This window comes from Physeter macrocephalus, chromosome 3 (assembly GCF_002837175.3).
Source record: "Physeter macrocephalus isolate SW-GA chromosome 3, ASM283717v5, whole genome shotgun sequence".
In the NCBI taxonomy this organism is placed as follows: Eukaryota; Metazoa; Chordata; class Mammalia; order Artiodactyla; family Physeteridae; genus Physeter; species Physeter macrocephalus.
Window position 1 is genome coordinate 18,131,274 of NC_041216.1, and position 22,080 is coordinate 18,153,353.

Here is a 22,080-nt window from a genome sequence, read left to right on the forward strand (position 1 = left end):
CTCTGCGGCACGTGGGATCCTCCCAGACTGGGGCACGAGAGTCAGCAGGTGGACTCTCAACCACTGCGCCACCAGGGAAGCCCGGGAGAGTGGTTTTTGAATGCTCTTTTAGGCACTTAAATTATTTTTGCTTTGAGAAAAGAGATTGTTCACTGTGCTTTAGGAGCTGGTAACTAAGTCTGATGCTTCTTAGCCCTTAACTAAGAAAAATGGAGCTTGCTGACAAAAAATAGGTGGTTTTATAGGCCTGTGAAACCCGAGGGCACGTTCAGCAATGTAAACAATGGCAGCTGTCTTCTGCTGGCTTGTCTGTTGTTCGAAGTGTAATGAAACTGCTTCTCACAAATGGCTTCACCTGCTGACTCATCTTCCAGCCCCTAAACAACTATAGTATCCAGCATTATTTAATGCTGGGATTGAGAATAAAAAGAATCCAAGTCTTAGAATGTGAGGGTAGGAATAGATCATGGAAATCCTTTAACTCAGCCCCTTCACAGATGGCCTCGAAAGAAAGGTCATTGTGGCGGATGCCATATTTTGATAGTTATAAGAATTAGTGATACTACTATTCAGAGAGCCATTAGAATCTTCTTGAATGATTGAGGGCTCTTTTCTGTATAGAAATCCTTGAGATGTACTTTTTAGCTTTCCTACAAAAATAATACATTCTGAAAGTGGTTGTAAGTCACTGGTACAGGGGCAGCACACATTTAACGCTTGCTGTATACTGTAGGAGGAATGTGGGAAGAAGTAAAATGAAAGATTGGACATTGTTCCTGAAAAACTTCCAATTTAATTAGAAAATAGATATGAGAAAAGAGTGGGAAACATTTAGGAGTCAATTTATTAATGAGTGTATAAGCTGATTTACCTGATACATTGTGAAAGAGGCTTGTGTAAATTTATGTGAGCTCTTAGAGCAGTGGATGCAAAAAAATCTCTTGCAGAAGTGAAAACTTCCCAATTATGTTTTAATTCTATAGATTGGAAATTATATTCCAAGAAACTGAGGCAAAATTTCCACAGAAAACAGCGAAAACCGTTGACTTAAAATAGTGGTTCTCAGGTTGTTTTTGTTGTTTTTTTTTAAATCTCAAGAGTCCTGTATATTATTAAATATTATTGAGGATCTCAGAGAGCTTTTCTTATGTGGGCTGTATCTGTTGATATTTATATTAGATATTAAAACGAAAAAATTAAAAATATTCACTTAATTAAAAACAAGACAAACCCACTATAGGTTAACTTAAATAATTGAAAAATAACTTTTCAAAACAAAAATTAGTGAGAAGAGTGGCATTTTAAACTTTTGCAAATCTCTTTAATTTCTAGCTTAAAAGAATGTAACTGGATTCTCATATCTGCTTCTGCATTCATTCTGCTATACAGTGTTTTGTTTGAAGAAAATCTGGTCTCAGGTCAGATTTGGGAAGGAGACTGGGAGAGAGGAGTATTTTAATGTCTTTCTCAGATAATTGTGGATATTCTTTATTATTATACCAAAACTTGACAATGGTAGTTTCTTTTTTTTTTTTTTTTTTTTTTTGCGGTACACGGGCCTCTCACTGTTGTGGCCTCTCCCGTTGCGGAGTGCAGGCTCAGCGGCCATGGCTCACGGGCCCAGCCGCTCTGCGGCACGTGGTATCTTCCCGGACCGGGGCATGAACCTGCGTCCCCTGCATGAACCTGCGTCCCCTGCATCGGCAGGCAGATTCTTAACCACTGCGCCGCCAGGGAAGCCCCCACATATCACTTTTATAATCAGAAAAGTGAAGCAGTTTCTACTTTGAAAAATGAAACTAAGCTAAAATGTGACTCCTTGCAAGTTCCTCACTAAGCAAAGACAGATTAAATTACATTCATTATTTTAAGAGTGAAGACGATTTAAAATACATTTGTAGTTTTTTAACAGGGAATTAAGGGAGAGAGGGAGCATTTTTTTGTTAATTATTAGTTGAGTAAAAACTTATGAATTGTGTTCCCCATGCATTCTGATTAAATTGATCTTTACCGTAATAGTAATACTTATGCCGATCTTCCCAAATTTGTTTTCATGATACCAAGAGAAGCGGCTTAAAGTACTTTGAAAGAGGCATCATTAAAAAAAAAAAGCCTTACTTTTAATGATACGGCAGATTAGTGCAACATTTTTTATGATACCTCTTATTTGTTACAGAGTTTCCTTTTTAAAGTCCTTTGCCATCCTGTCCTTGCTGTCCTGGCTTTCATCTGGGGCTGCAGCAGGGCTGAGCCAAACATGGCTGCTGCTGCAGCATGGGCAGGCGTAGTATAGGATTCGGCTGCTGTGGTTCCTGTGACGAAGCAGGAGGAGAAGCCTGGAGAGTGTGCTCTAGGTCAGGATTCTCTTAAAGCTTGTTGCCAGGAGAATTGGACTTTTCTCGTGGAGGAGATACTACATTTCAGAATCTGCTGTTGAGAGGGAATTCTACTGTGTATTGGGATTTAGAGCCTTAGCAGGGGAACCACCCATTCTCTGCAGAAGTGAGAAGTCTTAGCATATGCTGTCATTTGCCAAGCAGGATTGGCCATTTTTAGAAAGCAGCAAGGCTTACCTGGCTGGTTCAGTTGATGACAGAGAAGTGTCCAGAATGACGGTGATTTCTGGCTTGGTGGGTAAATTTACTAAATGGGTAGCATTTCTCTCAGGGGCAGACTGGGTGGCATAGAGTAGAGGATTAAAATGGTCTGTCCCCATGTGCAGCTTGTGTGAGGATTACTGTATCACATCAAAAGTAAACCTAAAACGTTGGGTGAGAGATGGGGAGTGGTTTAAGTGGAGAATTGAAGTTGCTGTATGTGCTGCTTAGGCTGCTCCATAGAGTGAATGCACTGCCATTTGGTTGGGGCGTATTTGTGCCTGAGTTTCTGTCCTTTCTGCCTGTGACTGGAGATGGGCATGATGTAGGATATGCTGCTTGACAACCAGTAAGGTATGATATATCCGGATGGGCAGTAACAAACTACTTCACTCATTTCTCTGTTTAATATGATGAAGAGAAAAGGCTTTTAAAAAAGAAAAAAACTCCCTTCCACAGAAAAGCCATATGTGATCATTGTAAAAATCACAGGGAAAAAAGCAAAAAAATCACTTGTAACTTTACCACTCATTGATAACTATTGTTAGCATTTTGATATATTTCCTTGGAGGAATTTTTAAATATATATGTTTATGTATACATGTATTGGCATATATGTGTTTATGTACATATACTCATGTGCATAGCTGCAAATCATACTGTGAATATTATTTTTTCTATTTTAACATATTGATACATTCCCATTTCAATAAAAATTTTGAGAGGGCTTCCTTAATGGTTTTATAACATTTCTGTATATGGCTGTACCACAGTATACTTAAAGCACATTGCTTATCACTGGATTATTCAGTTAACAATTTTGTTATTAAAAGAAATGCTGAGACTAACATCTTTGTGTATAATGTTTTTCAATATTTCAGATATTTGTTCAATAAAGTAAAATTTACTGGATCAGCAGGTGTGAACATTAGGATAATTGATGCATATTGCCCTATTTTTACCAGCATTAAATGTTCTTTTAACTTTTGTTAATTTGATAGGTGAAAATTATATACAGTTTTAATTTGCATTCTTAGATTACTTATAAGATTTAGTTTTCTCCCATGTTTATTAGCTTTTATTTACTGTTTTGAAAATTATCTGTTTATATGCTAGTTTCATGTCTTTATTCAGATCTTAGTTTAGTTTCAAAACAGTCAAATAATGATGTGTATTATAAAGAATACAGATTATATTGATTTATACCTTTATATTATATATTTAAAAATAATTAAAAACCTTCTTCACTTCCACTTCCATTATTAGCAGCTATCACAGTTGACAGTTCAGCATCTCTCTTCTTACACATCTTTTTGTATGCATTTACAAATTGAGAGAAAGAGGAAGGGGAAAGGGAAGAGAGTCAGGGAGTGGGAGAGAGGTGGAGGTTTTTAGAGGATGGCCTCTGGAGCTGGACTCTGATTTGCATCCTAACTGCTGGAAGTGTGAAGTGTGATCTTGGAGGATTTCGAGTCCCATAGGTGATAGTCCCAGCTCCCATGGTTTAGTGGCTGTATACCTTGGGAAAAATGATTTAACCTTTTTGTGTCCCAGTGTCCTCATGTAAAAGGGTTAATTATAGACTCTAGTGCTTAAGGTTGTTGTGAAGATTAAATTAGTTATACCTATAAGGTACTTAAAATGGTACCTGGCACTTTGTGTTATATAGTAATAAATAGCTATTACTATTATATTACTTGTGTAACAAGATTATAAGTGGCATTATACTGCACATGCTTAGTGATTGCTTTTTCAGGTACTGTATAAATCTTTCCCATGTTGATACATGTAGATTATTCTATACTTGTACCATAATTCATTTAACTCTTTCCTATTGATGGATATATGTATAGCTTCTAGGCTTTTTTTTGTGTGTGTTAAAATGTATAGTGCATATCCTTATACATATGTGTGAGTATTTTAGTAGGATGGAGCCCTATGAATAGAATTGCTGAATTGAAGGGTATGTAAATAAACATTTGGCGATTACTTTTTTAATATCTAAGAATTTTTGTTTTCTCTCCTTTTCAGTGTGTAGCAGATGCGTCTTATTTTATGATTGGAATAGTATCTTGAATCCTTTCGTAGGTACTAATTGGAAATTAAAAATATCTTTTTCTGTTCCCTGCACCATCTCTCTCCCTCCAGGGTTGGTTCTGTTTATTCATCTTGGTTCTTTACTTTCTTAATGTCTGGTGATTGTTTAGTTTCCATTCGTGTTTATGAATGGAAGATGAGGTAGATTAGTAGAGTTGACAGATGGATTCCCTGCAGTTGGGTAACAGGCCTCAAAGGTTGTCTTTAAGTGTTGTGGGTGGCGCCTGACACCAAGGACATTTTACTGAATTTGTGCCTTTATTTGCTCTTGGAATAAATTTTTTAAAGGAACATATTACTAATAAAAGTAGACTGATTTCTGTTGTCATGTTAACAAGTTTGTAGTATAGTCAGCGTTTTATATATTTGCATATTGTCTGTGCTTTGTGGGGTTTCTCATGTACAGTATTTTCCAGATACATTTCAGTTATGATTTTGGACTCATATCTTCTCACAGTTGGATACTGTGAAGTGGAAATCCTAAAATTTCTTTTTTTAAAAAATAAATTTATTTAGTTTATTTTATTTTTGGCTGCCTTGGGTCTTCCTGCGTGCAGACTTTTCTCTAGTTGGGGCAAGCAGGGGCTAACTGTTGCTCTGTGTGGGCTTCTCATTGCCGTGGCTTCTCTTGTTGCAGAGCACGGGCTCTAGGCGTGCAAGCTTCAGTAGTTGTGGTGCGCGGGCTCAGTAGTTGTGGGTCGCAGGCTGTAGAGCGCAGGCTCAGTAAGTTATGGTGCAAGGGCTTAGTTGTTCCATGGCATGTGGGATCTTCCCGGGCCAGGGATTGAACCCCGCATTGGCAGGCGGATTCTTAACTACTGCGCCACTAGGGAAGTCCACTAACAACTTTTTTGCTCTTAATTCCTTAGCTGAAGAGCTTAGTTGAAGCTTCAAAGCGTTCATAAAACAAGGAAGTAATTAACCATCTTTCAGTCCTAACCCTGAATATGTCTGCTTTTTTTCAGATACCATTTTGTGCAGTTTGTTGATTCTTGTTTTCAAATGGTCATCTTCACTGTCATCCGTTGCTAAAAACTGCTTTCTCTTATTTTTATCTTTTTATAATCTGCCTCATAAATAATTCTGCCCAAGCTATTGGAACCTTGAATTTTAGTGAAATGAAGAACATTTTATTGTTCCTTCTCTGCTCTTATATTAGTTTATTGCCATCTTTGCAATTTGAAAATCAATTTGTTAACTGTTTTGTCATTGTGTTGGTTATCCACAAATGTCTAAACATTTTATTTTCCTGACAAAGACATATTGTGATATACTCTTGATGAGAGAAGTCAGTGTAAAACAAATTGGGAGGATGTGTTTAAGAATGTGAGAAGTATTAATTTTTTCAGTCATTGAAAACTAAAGTTAGTTAATATTTTCATTAGACTTGATTGACCCAAGTAAGTAATCTTTTACTTTTTTTTTAATTGAAGAAAAAGCCAACTTAATTAGCATAATTTTAGGGATGTGTTAAAGCTAGGATAGTAGTTCTCAATTTAGGCTGCTCATTGGAATAATTTTTGCAACTTAAAAAATATACAGACATCTTCTGAATCATATTTTGGAGTTGAAGTTTTAGATATATAATTAAAGTTAAGACTCCTAGCCTAGAAAATTGAAATGGTCAATTGTGAGTTAATTAGGTCTTACATATTATATAAATGACATTAAATTAGCTTAATTATTTGGATTGTACCTTTTCTGAGAGCTTTGAGTACTAGCATGTTGCTTGTTGTTGGATTTGAAGTCTCTGTTAAGATTCTTGATTTTTAATGATCAAGAAATGAATGATTCCTTTACTTCTCAGTAGACATGTCCTTTAAGTTTCATTTCTAGATTCATACTGAAATAGGATTTGGCAGATGACTAGAGGAAGATGTTCTTATCTTTTGAAATAGGTTGGTTCTGAGACCTGGTAAAAAGTTAAAGGGCAAACCAGGCATTTTGCACCTGACATTCTCTTAGAACTTAAAATATTTTATTACCGGTATCCGATTGGTCATATTGACAAGCTAATGGACACTGACAGCCTTTATCTGTTTTTTTTTTCCTGTTATGAAGTGCTGTACGGCTTGCGGGATCTCAGTTCCCCAGTCAGGGATTGAACCTGGGCCACGACAGTGAAAGCCTGGAATCCTAACCACTAGACCACCAGGGAACTCCCTGAAGTGAACTTTCTTAATCCAGCAAAGTTTATTGTGTGCAACGCATAGTCCTGCCCCTGTTGTTATTGAGGATTATTGGGATTACCGTAAACCTGCCTAGAATTTTTATTTATTTATTTAAAAATATTTATTTAATTATTTTTGGCTGTGTTGGGTCTTCGTTGCTGTGTGGGCTTTCTCTAGTTGCGGCGAGCGGGGCCTACTCTTCATTGTGGTGCCTGGGCTTCTCATTGTGGTGGCTTCTCTTGTTGCGGAGCATGGGCTCTAGGTGCGTGGACTTCAGTAGTTGTGGCATGTGGGCTTAGTTACTCCGCGGCATGTGGGATCTTCCCAGAGCAGGGATCGAACCCATGTCCCCTGCATTGGCAGGCAGATTCTCAACCTAATGGAGCAGATATAAAAGCTTTCTTATAACTTTAGGTGTAAGAAATTAGATATATAAAATTCCTACAAAGGAGAGATTTGTGCCCTTTGAAAAACAAAATTCAGTGTTTACCTAAGAATACGAGGCTGAGGACACTCCAAGCTACATAAGTATTATGTCAAAAAAATATATTTGTCAGTCTTTCTCTGTTTTAATAACATCTTCGGATTTATTGCCTTGAATTTGCTTTTGCTCATAGTGAAGTAATAAGAGAACTTAAAATTACTTTTTTCTATATTTTTATTTATAGGTCATGGAAATGAAAATCAGTTAAGAAGCAGAAACACTCTTACTGTGGTTTTCATTCAGATGACATTTTCAGAGTGACAGAAGTGATTTCATTTTTGAGAAGCAAATTATTTCTCTCCCCTTAGTTCACTTTCATTGTTTATACTCTTACCTTGTCATTGGAATTATGTTTCCATTGAAAATAACTAGTAGATATTCTGCTTTCAGTTTTAGCTGCCTATATTTGTGGCTTAATTGAAATCTATTCTGACTAGTAGGAATAAATAGATTCTGAGTATGAGAATAAATAATTTATGTGATTATATTATGGAAAGAAAAAGTAAACTGCCAGTGAAAGCATTTAAATAATATATTAGGGTCTGTAAGGGGAAACTTAGGGTCTCTTACATAAGACAGAACTTTGGTTGAGAATTTCTTGACCTTTTACTAGTACTTACCATTCCCTTTTAAGTATAGACTATTTTGATGTTTTGGATAATATGCCATAATTCTGTAAAAAAAAAAAAAAATGTTTCTGGCTTTCTGTGCACTCTGCTTTTTGTTTCCCCTTACCTGTTTGGTCTGCTTCTAACATCTCTTCTTTTCTGTGGGTTATTTTACTTCTGTGTGCTCAGTTGCTTTCTCTGTAAAACTGGTTAACTAGACTAAACTAATTCCAAAATCCTTTTTGACCTTTTTATTAGCCTATGATTAGGGTAAAAATAATCTCATATATCCTTTTTTTTTCACCTTCCTAGAGTATGGGCAGCAGCCCTTTTTGTTACTACGGGCTTTCTTTTAGGCACAACAGGAAATATATGGGAGAAGGGGGTTAGTTGATAATGAAACTTCAGCAATAAAGAATTATCAGAAAAGTTTGAAACATAGTTGATATTAGAGACAGTCTTGCAGAAGAACTCCTTTCCTTTGGTTGTATTGTTTACTATTGGAATTTGATGCACATTTAAAACATTTTTCTTTCTGCCTTTTCTCTCTTAGAATAATCCTGTTAGGAAATGCCTCCAGAATCAAGGGACACTCCAGGCAGTGTCCAATAGAACTTTCTGTGATGTTGAAAACATTCTGTGTCTACACTGTCCAATATGGCAGCCGCGAACCGTACGTGGCAGCGAGCACTTGAAAGGTGGCAAGTGTGACTGAGGAACTAAATTTTAAAATTTCATTTAATTTTAATTAAGTTTATATTTAAATAGCTACATGTGGCTAGAGGCTGCCACATTGGACAGCATAGCTCCATATATTCCATTCAACCAGCAAGTTTTTTTTGAGCATTCAGAGATATGCCCAGCATTGTGTTAGATGCCAGAGATATTAGGGTCCTGCAATGTGGTGAGGGAGAGATGATTAAAGAGATAAGTGTAATATGTGTGATAGTTGCTGTATTAAAGAAAGGCACAGGGTTCTCTAGGACCATAGATACTGGTTCTTACCTAATCCAGGCTGAGGGTGGGTCACTTTGGGGGTGCTCTTATGTCAAAAGAAGTTGTGTCAACTATCCCTTTGTATTATACATTAGGTATTGAGCTCAAGTCAATCCTTGTTGTGTTTCAACACACCAAGGGATATGGAAACACTTGGTCATTATTATTTTTAAGTGTTTGGGGTTAGCACTAGTATTTTTGTGCTTTAACTCTGGACCATGTATAGAATTGATAAGTCTTCATTATTTGTGATGTGATTAACTGTTTCTCTTATGAAAATCTGTAAACAGAACTGTAAATCATCAAGGCTGCAGTTTGGCTAAAGTGGTTACTTTTATTTATTTATTTATTTTACACTTGGTCATTATTATTTTTAAGTGTTTGGGGTTAGCACTAGTATTTTTGTGCTTTAACTCTGGACCATGTATAGAATTGATAAGTCTTCATTATTTGTGATGTGATTAACTGTTTCTCTTATGAAAATCTGTAAACAGAACTGTAAATCATCAAGGCTGCAGTTTGGCTAAAGTGGTTACTTTTATTTATTTTTAATAAAAAAAATTTATTTATTTTTGGCTGCATTGCGTCTTCATTGCTGAGCGTGGGCTTTCTCTAGTTGCAGCGAGTGGGGGCTACTCTTCATTGTGGTGCGTGGGCTTCTCATTGTGGTGGCTTCTCTCGTTGCGGAGCACGGGCTCTAGGCATGCAGGCTTCAGTAGTTGTGGCTTGTGGGCTCTAGAGCACAGGCTCAGTAGTTGGCGCACGGGCTTAGTTGCTCCATGGCATGTGGGATCTTCCCGGACCGGCGCTCGAACCCGTGTCCCCTGCATTGGCAGGCGGATTCTTAACCACTGGAACGCCAGGGAGGTCCAAAGTGGTTACCTTTATTTTTTTATTTTTTATTTTTTTTCTCATTTATTTATTTATTTATTTACTTTTAACATCTTTATTGGAGTGTAATTGCTTTACAATGTTGTGTTAGTTTCTGCTGTATAACAAAGTGAATCAAAAAATACGGAACGCTTCACGAATTTGCGTGTAATCCTTGCGCCGGGGCCATGCTAATCTTCTCTGTGTCGTTCCAATTTTAGTATATGTGCTGCCGAAGCGAGCGCTCAAACTGGTTACTCTTAAGTGGGTGCAGTTTAGGCAGTTTTTCAAAGGCCACGTCTTGCCCACAAATAACATTTTGTTTGTGTTACAAAGTACTGGCAAGGAGGCTGTCTTGGTTCTGTGATTCCTGGAATATATAGTATGGACATCCTTGGGGTCAAATTTTCTGGGCTTTGGGACTTTTACATATGAATATTGAGTGTAAGAGTAATAATTCTTTGGCTTCTTTAGTACTGATCTTTATTTAAGTTCTTCTAGAGATGAAGGAATGCCTAGTCATGTCTTAGGGCCCCTGGATGTCATTTGTAGTCTCTCTGGGTCCATTTATAGTCTCTTGGTTTGATCTATTTAGAACCTTCTCAGCCGTGTAAGTCTCCTTGGCTTGGGGAAGGAGGGCCTTTGGAATTCTCTCTTTGCTCTTATGCTGGTCCTTCAGGTGACTCTTGAGGAACCCAGGTCAGTGTGAGTCATGTACCTAATGAATTAATTTTCATGGCCTCTCTAGATACTAAAGAGCAAGAGCTTTGACTTTTAGCCCCAGAGGTCAGATTCTGTAAGAATGCACTTACACGTAATTTAAATGAATTGCACTCATAAGTAAATGCCTTGTTTTTAGGATGCTTTGAAGTTTACTTCTCTGTAATTATAAAAAGAGCTTGGGTTTTGATGCTGTGGTATGGTTTTGATGAACTGTGGTATACCGGGCTCTTTCTAGTGTAATTCAGTATAATAGGAGGAGGAACAATTTTACTGAATATTAATTAATCTAGAAAAGTAGAGTTTGTGGTTTCAGTTTGTTGGGTTAATGAGTGTCATTGTCAGACCATAAACACATGCCCTAGGTAATTAGAATTCTGACAACATAGATCCTTTCTTTCTTCATGTTTGATTTTTAAAAAGATTGAATTTAGATATGGTTATAGGTTACTTTAGCTAATATTTTTGAAATTTCAATCTAAGATTCAGATTTAGCTAATCCTTACTGAATACTTTTGAAGTGCATTATGTATTCAGTTTTAATTTTTTTAATGGATTATTTGTTGGGTGGAAATATGTAAACCAGCTATGTAATTTTAGATTTTCTAGTAGCCATGTTACAAAGTGAAAACAGGTAAAATCAATTTTAATAACATACTTACCCAGTATATCCAAAATATTATCATTTCAAGATGTGAGCATTATAAAAATTATTAATGAGATACTGTATTTTACATTCTTTCTTTGTACTAAGTCTTTGCACTCCAGTGTATATTTTACACTTATAGCACATCCACCTTATGGTAGCTGTATTTCAAGTGCTCTATAGCCCCATGTGGCTTAGAGGTTACCTAACGAATAGTGCAGTTCTGTAGTATATAGAAAGGGTAAATACTGCTTTCCTGTCTGCTTTCAGAGAAGACCAGGACTAGCAGAGCTGGGGACAAGGGAAAGGATAAAGAGGAGGAGCTATATGGCAGGGAGTACCAATCAATAGGGTGATACTTCACACCTCTTTCCAGCTGGGTTAGTTACTCTGCTAACAGCTATAGATAAATTTATTATTTATTTTCTTTACTAAACTAAATGCTTAAGGCAGGAATTATGTTTTTTGTTTCTATTTCTCTAGGGTCCGTTAGTGCTAGGCACAAAGTAGACATAAATAATGTTTACTAGAAGTCTATACTGAGAACAGGAAGCTTTAAACACTGCCTCTGAAGATTTTTGGCATGATTTATTGCATTTCTGGGAGCTAGATATGTTTTTCACCCATGTTAGTTATACATGTATCCATTCCCAAGGTTATTCCACAAATTAGGAGTGGAAGAAAATGTATACACTGTCAGGAATAAGTACACATGTGAAGACCTTCAGTTTGTAAATACTGACATACAATGTCATATTTTTTGCATTTTTGTACTTTAGCAGTTGCCACTAATAATAAATAACATTTGATGAACGTGTGGACTGTTCATTTTTTGTCTCACTTCGTTTTCATAATACTACTGTGGATAGGTAGGTGGGATTGACCTCACTATATAAATGATGAAAATGTGTTATACTGTCTTTTGTTACAAAAGGCATTTACTTGTCATGGTTGGAGTTAGTGTGTAATTTTAGTGTATGTGGTAGGATATAGTTCTTCTTCTAGAAACTACAGCAATAGTATGGTAGTGATTATTTACATTTGTGTTCAGGGAGATAAAGAGTGACATATCTGGTTTGAAAACTTAAAAGATGTATTTTGAAATACTGCAGATACTATACAGAAGTACACTGTAGTACAGCAAACCCAAGTATCCATCAGCCAGCTTCACAAACAAAACATTATCAGTATAATTAAAGACCTCAGCATGTACCCCTCCTTTATCACTTGATTCTTTCATTAGAGGTAACTGTTATCCTGAATTTGAGATTTATTAGTGCAGTGTATTTCTTTTATATTTACTACCTACTTATACTTGAGTTTTCTAAATCTTTTTAGTTTTAATTCAGTTGTGGAAGAAATCAGAATTATTAAATCTAAATTGTTTTGTGTGTATTTTTTCAGCCTGTGAGGATTTTCTGAACTTACTTCCAACTTTGTATTTCTGTATAGAGTTATTAAGTCATTTTGACTGAGAAGTTGCAAGGTTTTGTTTGGAAGAGCTAATCTAAGTATTATTAGCCAATATTTTGAGCAATTAAGATTGTGAGGGACTTCCCTGCTGGTCCAGTGGTTAGAACTCCAAGCTTCCACTGCAGGGGGCACGGGTTTGATCCCTGGTCAGGGAAGTAAGATCCTGCATGCTGTGGGGAGTGGCCAAAAAGCAAAAGATTTTTGTCTCCTAAAGGGTAGAGGGACAAGACCATTTCAAATTATTTTGCACAGTGAAGTATAATTCTTACGTGAGGTTTTTATTAAGTATCGTCTGTTCACTGTTAATAGGCATAAACATTGAAGAAGCAAGTGACATTAAAATACACAGTGGAAATCTAGGGATACAATTTAAGGACTAGAGATAATGCACATGATGATAGCGATCTCTTTTTTTTTCTTTTTGCTGCGCGGCATGTGGGATCTAATTCCGCCACCAGGGATCGAACCCGTGCTGCCTGCATTGGGAGTGTGGAGTCTTAACCACTGGACCCCCAGGAAAGTCCCAACAGTGATCTTTAAGGATCTAAATTCTGATATCTGTACTTCCTTATCCATAAATGGCAGTAGGAGTACTTACGTTATTTGGATAATGGGGAGGACTAGAGTATATAAAGGCCCTTAAACCATCCTGGGTGCTTTATTATCAGCATATCAGATATTTTTCAAACCTTAGTATTTATGGCCTTTGGGTTTAAATAGCTGTCTGGGAACCTAGTTTGTTATTAGCCTCTTTTTTAATTGTTGGAGAAGATGGTGATGAGTGGAATATGTAAGCTATAAGCTGCTCCTTTTTGATTTTTATTACTCTGAAAGGTAGGGCTATGGTAGAAGGTAGGACTGTGTCAACTTAATTGCTCTGCATTCACTTTCCTGTAACTAGCAGTGATACTCCATACCGGTATGGTATAGGCACCAACTGTGAAGAAAGAAAGGGTTTGTACTTGACTTTCAGCCCTGTCTGTAAAGTGCGGTATTATTTAACTATGGTACATTGTCATTTTTGTGTAATAGGATTTTTTTCTATCTGAAACAAAAATAATAACTGTTCATAATGGAAAATTTGAAGCTTTAGATGTTGTGAAGAAAAAAAGTCAAACATAATCTACTATTCAGAGAGAACCTTTTTTTTTTCATTCAGCATTTCCCCCTAGGTTTGTTTCATTCTCTTTTAATTGCTTCAGTTCCTCCATAGTATTCTAAACGATAGACTGGATGAGAGGTATCAGGGTTGACAGGAAGGGCTTTTATTTTAATTAATTAATTAATTAATTTTTGGCTGCATTGTATCTTCGTTGCTGCATGCCGGCTTTTCTCTAGTTTCGGTGACTGGGGGCTACTCTTCGTTGTGGTGCATGGAGTTATTGCTGTGGCTTCTCTTGTTGCGGAGCATGGGCTCTAGGCACACGGGCTTCAGTAGTTGTGGCACGCGGGCTCAGTAGTTGTGACACATGGGCTTAGTTGCTCTGCGACATGTGGCATCTTCCTGGACCAGGGCTTGAACCTATGTCTCCTGAATTGGCAGGTGGATACTTAACCACTGTACCACCAGGGAAGCCCAGGAAGGGCTTTTAGAAGCGTGTTTAGGAGATGATAAACTTTCATTTGAACGTGAAGGAAAATGTCTGAATATTATGGAAAATAACCTCTCAATTTTTTAACATCATTTCAAGGGCAAAGACACTTTTTACCATGTTTATTGCATTTCAAGTAAGAATATCTAGCAGTATTTATCTTCAGTTTGGCATGGAGAACATTGTTTAGGTTGATAGTGATCTTTGCCTTCATGATGAAAAATAATTTTCCTGCATATAGAATTCTGGGTTGACAAATTTTTTCTTTTACAGCATTGAAGTAGTGAAAAACATTGTCTTCTGGCTTGCATAGTTTCTGATAAGATCTACTGTAATTCTTATCTTTGTTCTTGGTTATGTATGTAGTATTACTCCCTCTGGTTGCCTTCAAGCTGTTTTTTGTTTGTTTGTTTGTTTTTTTTAACATCTTTATTGGAGTATAACTGTTTTACAACAGTGTGTTAGTTTCTCCTTTACAACAAAGTGAATCAGTTATACATATACATATGTTCCCATATCTCTTCCCTCTTGCGTCTCCCTCCCTCCCACTTTCAAGCTGTTTGATGCGGCTAGGCAGGTATGTGTTGTTTTATTTTATCCTGCTTGGGATTTCTTTAAGCTTCTTGAATCTGTTTGGTATCTTTTATTATTTCTGGAAAATTCTTGGACTTTATCTTTTCAAGTATTTCTTCTGCCTTAGTCTCCTTTTTCCTTCTGAGACCTCATTTACATGTATGTTAGACCATTTGATAGTCCCTCAACATTGGATCTTCTGTTTTTCTTTTTTTCTCCCTGTGTTTCAGTTTTGATAATTTCTATTGATGTCTTCATCTATTTTCCAAGTTTATTGATTCTTTCATCAGCTGAGTCCAGTCTCTGCTGAATCTGTAGAAGGAATTCTTTATCTCTGACATTGTATTTTTTATTTCTAGCATTTACATTTAACATATAGAAAAAGTTTCATCTCTTTGCTGATATTATCTAATCTGTTCATATATGTTGTCCACCTTTTTCAGTAAGTCCTTTAACATATTAATCACAATTTAAAAAAAATCCTTCTCTGATAGTTCTAGCATCTGAATCATCCCCGAGTCTACTTGTATTGATTGCTTTTTCTCTTGACTATAGGCTGTTTTCTTCTTTTGTGTGTCTCATATTTTTGTTTAGGTGTTGGGCATGGTGTATAGAACAACAGCTGAGACTGAGGTAAATTGTATTTATGTTTGGAAATGGGTACACCCCACTTCTGTTGGGCTGTCAGTGTGTGGTGTTAAGCCAAACTAGTCATGAAATGAGCTAGTTTGGGGTTTCATTGTCGTTACCATTACTTTCAGTGCACCGCAGTCTTCATAGTCTTGTAGTGGTGGCTACTGTTACCCCTGGTGGTAGAATGCTGTTGGTTGCTCCTTGGTGTTATGATTATGTTGGAGGCAGTTATCTCAGTTCAGCTTCAGTCTTTTGCAGACCCTGTTCATCTGGGCCTTATCAATAGGATTTTGTCATTGTCCCCTCTCCTCCTTGTGGCAGCCATTGTTTGCCTTGTGTTTGTACTTATTCTTGGATAGGGTCTCCTGCCCCTCTCCCAGCATTAGGAGGCTCCTGGGTGGTGTATTTGTGTGGGATCCTAGGCACAAGATGGTTACTTACCCCTACCCACAGGGATAGAGGGATTTGCTTATCTCTTTATCTCTGCAACAGCAGATGTTTGCCAGTGTCCTAGGACAGAAAGGGTTTGCTGCCCCTACTCCAGTGGCCTAACACCTTTGCTTTATAGGAGAAAAGGATATGGGGAATCATGTGCGGCTTTGTGCCTCTTCCTAGCAATGACTGGTCACCTCCTGAATTCCTGTGCCATTGAGTGGGACTCTTTCTGGTCTTCTGCCATGAAACCAATCTTTTTCATGAGCACCCTGTGGAGGCCAGTGGAGAAGAGCTTGCAAGTGAGTGCAGACTCCTGTTGTAGATGGGGCACCCAGTTGGGAAATTGGCATGCTAGCCTATACCTTTTAGGAATTCAGTAAGTATTTAGCAGATCTTCTTTTTATTCACTGTATTATGATTACCCCTCTCTCTTCTCGTCCACCATATATGTTCTTTATTGGAGGGTCTAGTTCCTCTTTGGAATTCAGGTTATTTGGTTGCCTTGCAACTTCAGCAGTCTGACGGGCTCAAGAAAGGTTGTGGTGTTTCAGGTAATCTGGTCTTTTCTTCTTTTAGAGAGGGTGCCATGTTTTTGTAGTTTTCTGTATCTTAAGCAGAAACAGAAATTTAATGGTAATCTGTAGAGTTAATTAATCTGTGCTAAACTTCAAGGAAGGATTCAAAGTGGTTTACAAAAATACTTGAAATAATAATAGATGATAAAATTAGGTAAAGATGGCCTTAGCAGTATCTTTTTAGATCTGTCTGCTCAGGCAAGGGAAACAAATGCAAAAAATGAACAAATGGCATTACATCAAACTAAAAAGCTGCACAGCAAAGGACATCATCAGTAAAATGAAAAGGCAACCTACGGAATGGGAGAAGGTATTTGCAAATGCTATATCTGATAAGGGGTTAATATCTAACATATATAAAGAACTCATACAACTCAACAACAACGACATGATTAAAAAATGGGCAGAGGAGCTGAATAGACATTTTTCCAAAGAAGACATACAGATGGCCAACAGGCACAGGAAAAGATGTTCAACATTGCTGATTATTAGGGAACTGCAAGTCAAAACCACTATGAAATATCACCTCACACCTGCCAGAATGGTTATTATCAAAAAAACAAGTGGGACTTCCCTGGCGGTGCAGTGGTTAAGAATCTGCCTGCCAATGCAGGGGACACGGGTTCGAGCCCTGGTCTGGGAAGATCCCACATGCCATGGAGCAGCTAAGCCCGTGCACCACAACTACTGAGCCTGCGCTCTAGAGCCCATGAGCCACAACTACTGAAGCCCATGTGCCACAACTACTGAAGCCTGTGTGCCTAGAGCCCATGATCCACAACAAGAGAAGCCAGCACAATGAGAAGCCTGTGCACCGCAATGAAGAGTAGTCCCTGCTCGCCACAACTAGAGAAAGCCCACGTGCAGCAATGAAGACCCAACACAGCCAAAAATAGAGATAGATAAAAAAACAAGCAGTAACAAGTGTGGGCGAAGATGTGGAGAAAAGGGAACCCTTATACACTGTTGGTGAGAGTGTAAATTTGTACAGCCACTATGGAAGGCAGTATTGGACATTCCTCAGAAAAATTAAGTATAGAACTACCATATGATCCAGCTGTCCCACTTCTGGGTATTTATCTAAAGAATACAAAAACACTTTGAAAAGATATATGCACCCCTGTGTTCATTGCAGCACTATTTACAATAGCCAAGCTATGAAAACCACCTAAGCGCCCATCAGTGGATGAATAGATAAAGATGTGGTGTATAGACACACACACACACACACACACACACACACACACACACACACACACAGAGTGGAATACTACTCAGCCATAAAAAGGTGAAATCTTGCCATTTGTGACAACATTGATGGACCTTGAGGGTATCATGCTAAGTGAAATAAGTCAGACAGAGATGAATATTGTGTGATTTCATTCATAAGTGGAATATAAAAACTAATAAACAAAATAAAAGAACAACCAAACTAAGCAAAACCAAATATAGTTACAGAGAACACAGTAGTGGTTACCAGAGGGGGAGGGCAAAATGGGTAAAGGGGATCAACTGTATGGTGACAGATGGAAACCAGATTTTTGGTGGTGAGCATGCTGTAGGGTATACAGAAGTAGAAACATAATGTTGTACAAATGAAGCTTATATAATGTTATAAATCAGTGTTACTTCAATAAAAAAATTAGAACCAGATAAAGAAATCAAAGCAATGGGGAAATAAGGATAGGGATTTAAAAAGTACCAACAAACAGACAGATAGGTAGAGCCATGAGTATTATATAGACATGAATGCCTAAGATGCTGGATGGTTGTTGGTTGTGGGTTACAGATTTGAATCTGAGCTTCATCATGACAAAAGCAAAGTTACATGACTGACATTGCTCAAACTTAAGTTGTTTTCATTGGTGCCTTTTAAATTGTAGGAAGAAATATTTTTTTTACTTTTACTGGCAGAGCTGGTGAAGTGAATTATGTAATGTGTAAGACATTATATGTATATTTTATTGAAATATAGTTGATTTACAATATTATGTTAGTTTCAGGTATACAGCACAGTGATTCAGTTATATGTATATATTCTTTTTCAGATTGTTTTCCCATATAGGTTATTATAGAATATTGAATATAGTTCCTTGTGCTATACAGTAGGTTCTTGTTGACTATCTATTTTATATATAGTAGTGTGTATATGTTAATCCCAATCTCCCAGTTTATTCTTCCCCCCCCTTTCCCCTTTGGTAACCATAAGTTTGTTTTCTTTTTCTTTTTTTTTTAACATCTTTATTGGGGTATAATTGCTTTACAATGGTGTGTTAGTTTCTGCTTTACAACAAAGTGAATCAGTTATACATATGTTCCCATATCTCTTCCCTCTTGTGTCTCCCTCCCTCCCCCCCTCCCTATTCCACCCCTCTAGGTGGTCACAAACCACCTAGCTGATCTCCCTGTGCTATGCGGCTGCTTTCCACTAGCTGTCGATTTTACATTTGGTAGTGTATATATGTCCATGCCACTCTCTCACTTCGTCCCAGCTTACCCTTCCTCCTCTCTGTGCCCTTAAGTACATTCTCTACGTCTGCGTCTTTATTCCTGTTCTGCCCCTAGGTTCTTCAGAAGCATTTTTTTTTTTTTTTTAGGTTCCATATATATGTGTTAGCATACGGTATTTGTTTTTCTCTGACTTAGTTCACCCTGTATGACAGATTCTAGGTCCATCCACATCACTACAGATAACTCAGTTTCGCTTCCTTTTTTTTTTTTTTTTTTTTTTTTTGTGGTATGCGGGCCTCCCTCTGCTGTGGCCTCTCCCGTCGCGGAGCACGGAGAGCAGCACAGACCGTCATAGATTCACCCCTTTAAGGTCTGAGATAAACGGGGCTAGCTGGGAAAGACTTGTGCTGTCCATGACACTAGACGGTAAGAGTCTTGTAGTTCCTGTGGGACACTGACCTGGATTCTGCCTGGTCTGACCTTGTCTGACCTCAGTCTGATTACCAAGCCTGAGCTGGTCTGCACACACATCTTTTCTTGGCATCTGATGCCTCACCCTGCTGTTATAACTAGTCCTCCTGACCTGCTCCGGCTTTGGCCTTGCTTAACCTTTAGTCCTGATCTTTGCCTATTGCCTAGGCCCCTCAGTGCCACGTTCCCATCCACCCAAGGCTGCTGGCTCACATCTCCTGCAGAAACTGGCAGAAGCTACAGGAACAAAATGGCCCTTTGGTCTAACTGGACCAGCAGGAAGATACCTGAGCTGCAGCTTGGGTAATACAGAGGATAGACACCCATCACATCAATCTCAACACACCTGTCACCTTGAACGCCCTGGTATCTTCCTCCATGATGTCTTCCCTGCAAAGAAAGCTTCTTTCCATCTACTTCCCCCTCAGTGCTCACCTGCACCTCCATCCATCCTCCAGGATCCACATCAGATGTCACCTCCTCCAGGAAGCCTTCTCAAGGCAGAAGGTTCTCATAGCACATGTTTATATATATACATATTTTTTTTTTTTTTTTTTTTTTTTGTGGTATGCGGGCCTCCCTCTGCTGTGGCCTCTCCCGTTGCGGGGCACAGGCTCCGGACGCGCAGGCCCAGCGGCCATGGCTCACGGGCCCAGCCGCTCCGCGGCATGTGGGATCTTCCCAGACCGGGGCGCGAACCCGGTTCCCCTGCATCGGCAGGCGGACGCGCAACCACTGCGCCACCAGGGAAGCCCTCGCTTCCTTTTATAGCTGAGTAATATTCCATTGTATATATGTGCCACATCTTCTTTATCCATTCATCTGTCAGTGGACGCTTAGGTTGCTTCCATGTCCTGGCTATCGTAAATAGTGCTGCAGTGAACATTGGGGCGCATGAATCTTTTTTATTTTATTTCTGGTTGTGCTGGGTCTTAGTTGAGGCATACAGTCTCCTTAGTTGCAGCTCACCAACTCCTTTAGTTGTGGCACATGTCCTCCTTTGTTGTGGCATGCGAACTCTTAGTTGTGGCATGCATGTGGGACATAGTTCCCTGACCAGAGATTGAACCCACATCCCCTGCATTGGGAGGCAGATTCTTAACCACTGCCCCACCAGGGAAATCCCCATGACTCTTTTTGAGTTATGGTTTTCTCAGGGTATATGCCCGGTAGTGGGATTGCTGGGTCATATGGTAGTTCTATTTTTAGTTTTTTAAGGAAACGCCATACTGTTCTCCATAGTGGCTGTATCAATTTACATTCCCACCAACAGTGCAAGAGGGTTCCCTTTTCTCCACACCCTCTCCAGCATTTATTGTTTGTAGATATTTTGATGATGGCCATTCTGACTGGTGTGAGGTGATACCTCATTGTAGTTTTGATTTGCATTTCTCTAATAATTAGTGATGTTGAGCATCCTTTCATTTGTTGGTTGGCAATCTTTTCATCTTGTTTATGGTTTCCTTTGCTGTGCAAAAGCTTTTAAGTTTCATTAGGTCCCATTTGCTTATTTTTGCTTTTATTTCCATTTCTCTAGTAGGGGGGTCAAAAAGGATCTTGCTGTGATTTATGTCATAGATTGTTCATCTATATTTCTGTTTTTGTGCCAGTACCATACTGTCTTGATTACTGTAGCTTTGTAGTATAGTCTGAAGTTGGCGAGCCTGATTCTTCCAGCTCCATTTTTTTCCCCTCAAGATTGCTTTGGCTGTTCAGGGTCTTTTGTGTTTCCATACAAATTGTGCAACTTTTTGTTCTAGCTCTGTGAAAAATGACATTGGAAGTTTGATAGGGATTACATTGAATCTGTAGATTGCTTTGTGTAGTAGAGTCATTTTCACAATATTGATTCTTCCAATCCAAGAACATGGTCTATCTCTCCATCTGTTTGTATCATCTTTAATTTCTTTCATCAGTGTCTTATAGTTTTCTGCATACAGGTCTTTTGTCTCCTTAGGTAGGTTTATTGCTAGGTATTGTATTCTTTTTGTTGCAGTGGTAAATGGGAGTGTTTCCTTAATTTCTCTTTCAGTGTTTTAATCATTAGTGTATAGGAATGCAAGAGATTTCTGTGCATTAATTTTGTATCCTGCTACTTTACCAGATTCATTGATTAGCTCTAGTAGTTTTCTGGTAACATCTTTAGAATTCTCTATGTATAGTATCATGTCATCTGCAAACAGTGACAGCTTTACTTCTTTTCCGATTTGGATTCCTTTTATTTCTTTTTCTTCTCTGATTGCTGTGGCTAAAACTTCCAAAACTGTGTTGAATTAATAGTGATGAGAGTGGACAACCTTGTCTTTTTCCTCATCTTAGTGGAAATGGTTTCAGTTTTTCACCATTGATAACAGTGTTGTCTGTGGGTTTGCCATATATGGCCTTTATTATGTTGAGGTGAGTTCCCTCTATGCCTACTTTCTGGAGGGTTTTTATCATAAATGTATGTTGAATTTTGTTGAAAGCTTTTTCTGCAGCTCTTGAGATGATCATATGGTTTTTCTCCTTCAATTTGTAAATACGGTTTATCACATTGATTGATTTGTGTATATATATATATATTTTTTTTGTGGTATGCGGGCCTCCCTCTGCTGTGGCCTCTCCCGTTGCGGAGCACAGGCTCCGGACGCGCAGGCTCAGCGGCCATGGCTCACGGGCCCAGCCGCTCCGTGGCATGTGGGATCTTCC

The 22,080-nt window shown here is 38.2% G+C and overlaps 1 protein-coding gene and 1 non-coding gene across 13 annotated transcripts in view; one reads left to right on the forward strand and one right to left on the reverse strand.

The window, feature by feature from the left end:
* Positions 1-22,080, forward strand: part of EIF4G3 (eukaryotic translation initiation factor 4 gamma 3) — a 384,857-nt gene that overhangs the window by 27,375 nt on the left and 335,402 nt on the right. The window lies entirely within an intron of this gene.
* LOC112065334 (U6 spliceosomal RNA) lies at positions 9,962-10,068 on the reverse strand. The gene has a single exon (XR_002891966.1). It is a non-coding gene; the product is annotated as a U6 spliceosomal RNA (small nuclear RNA).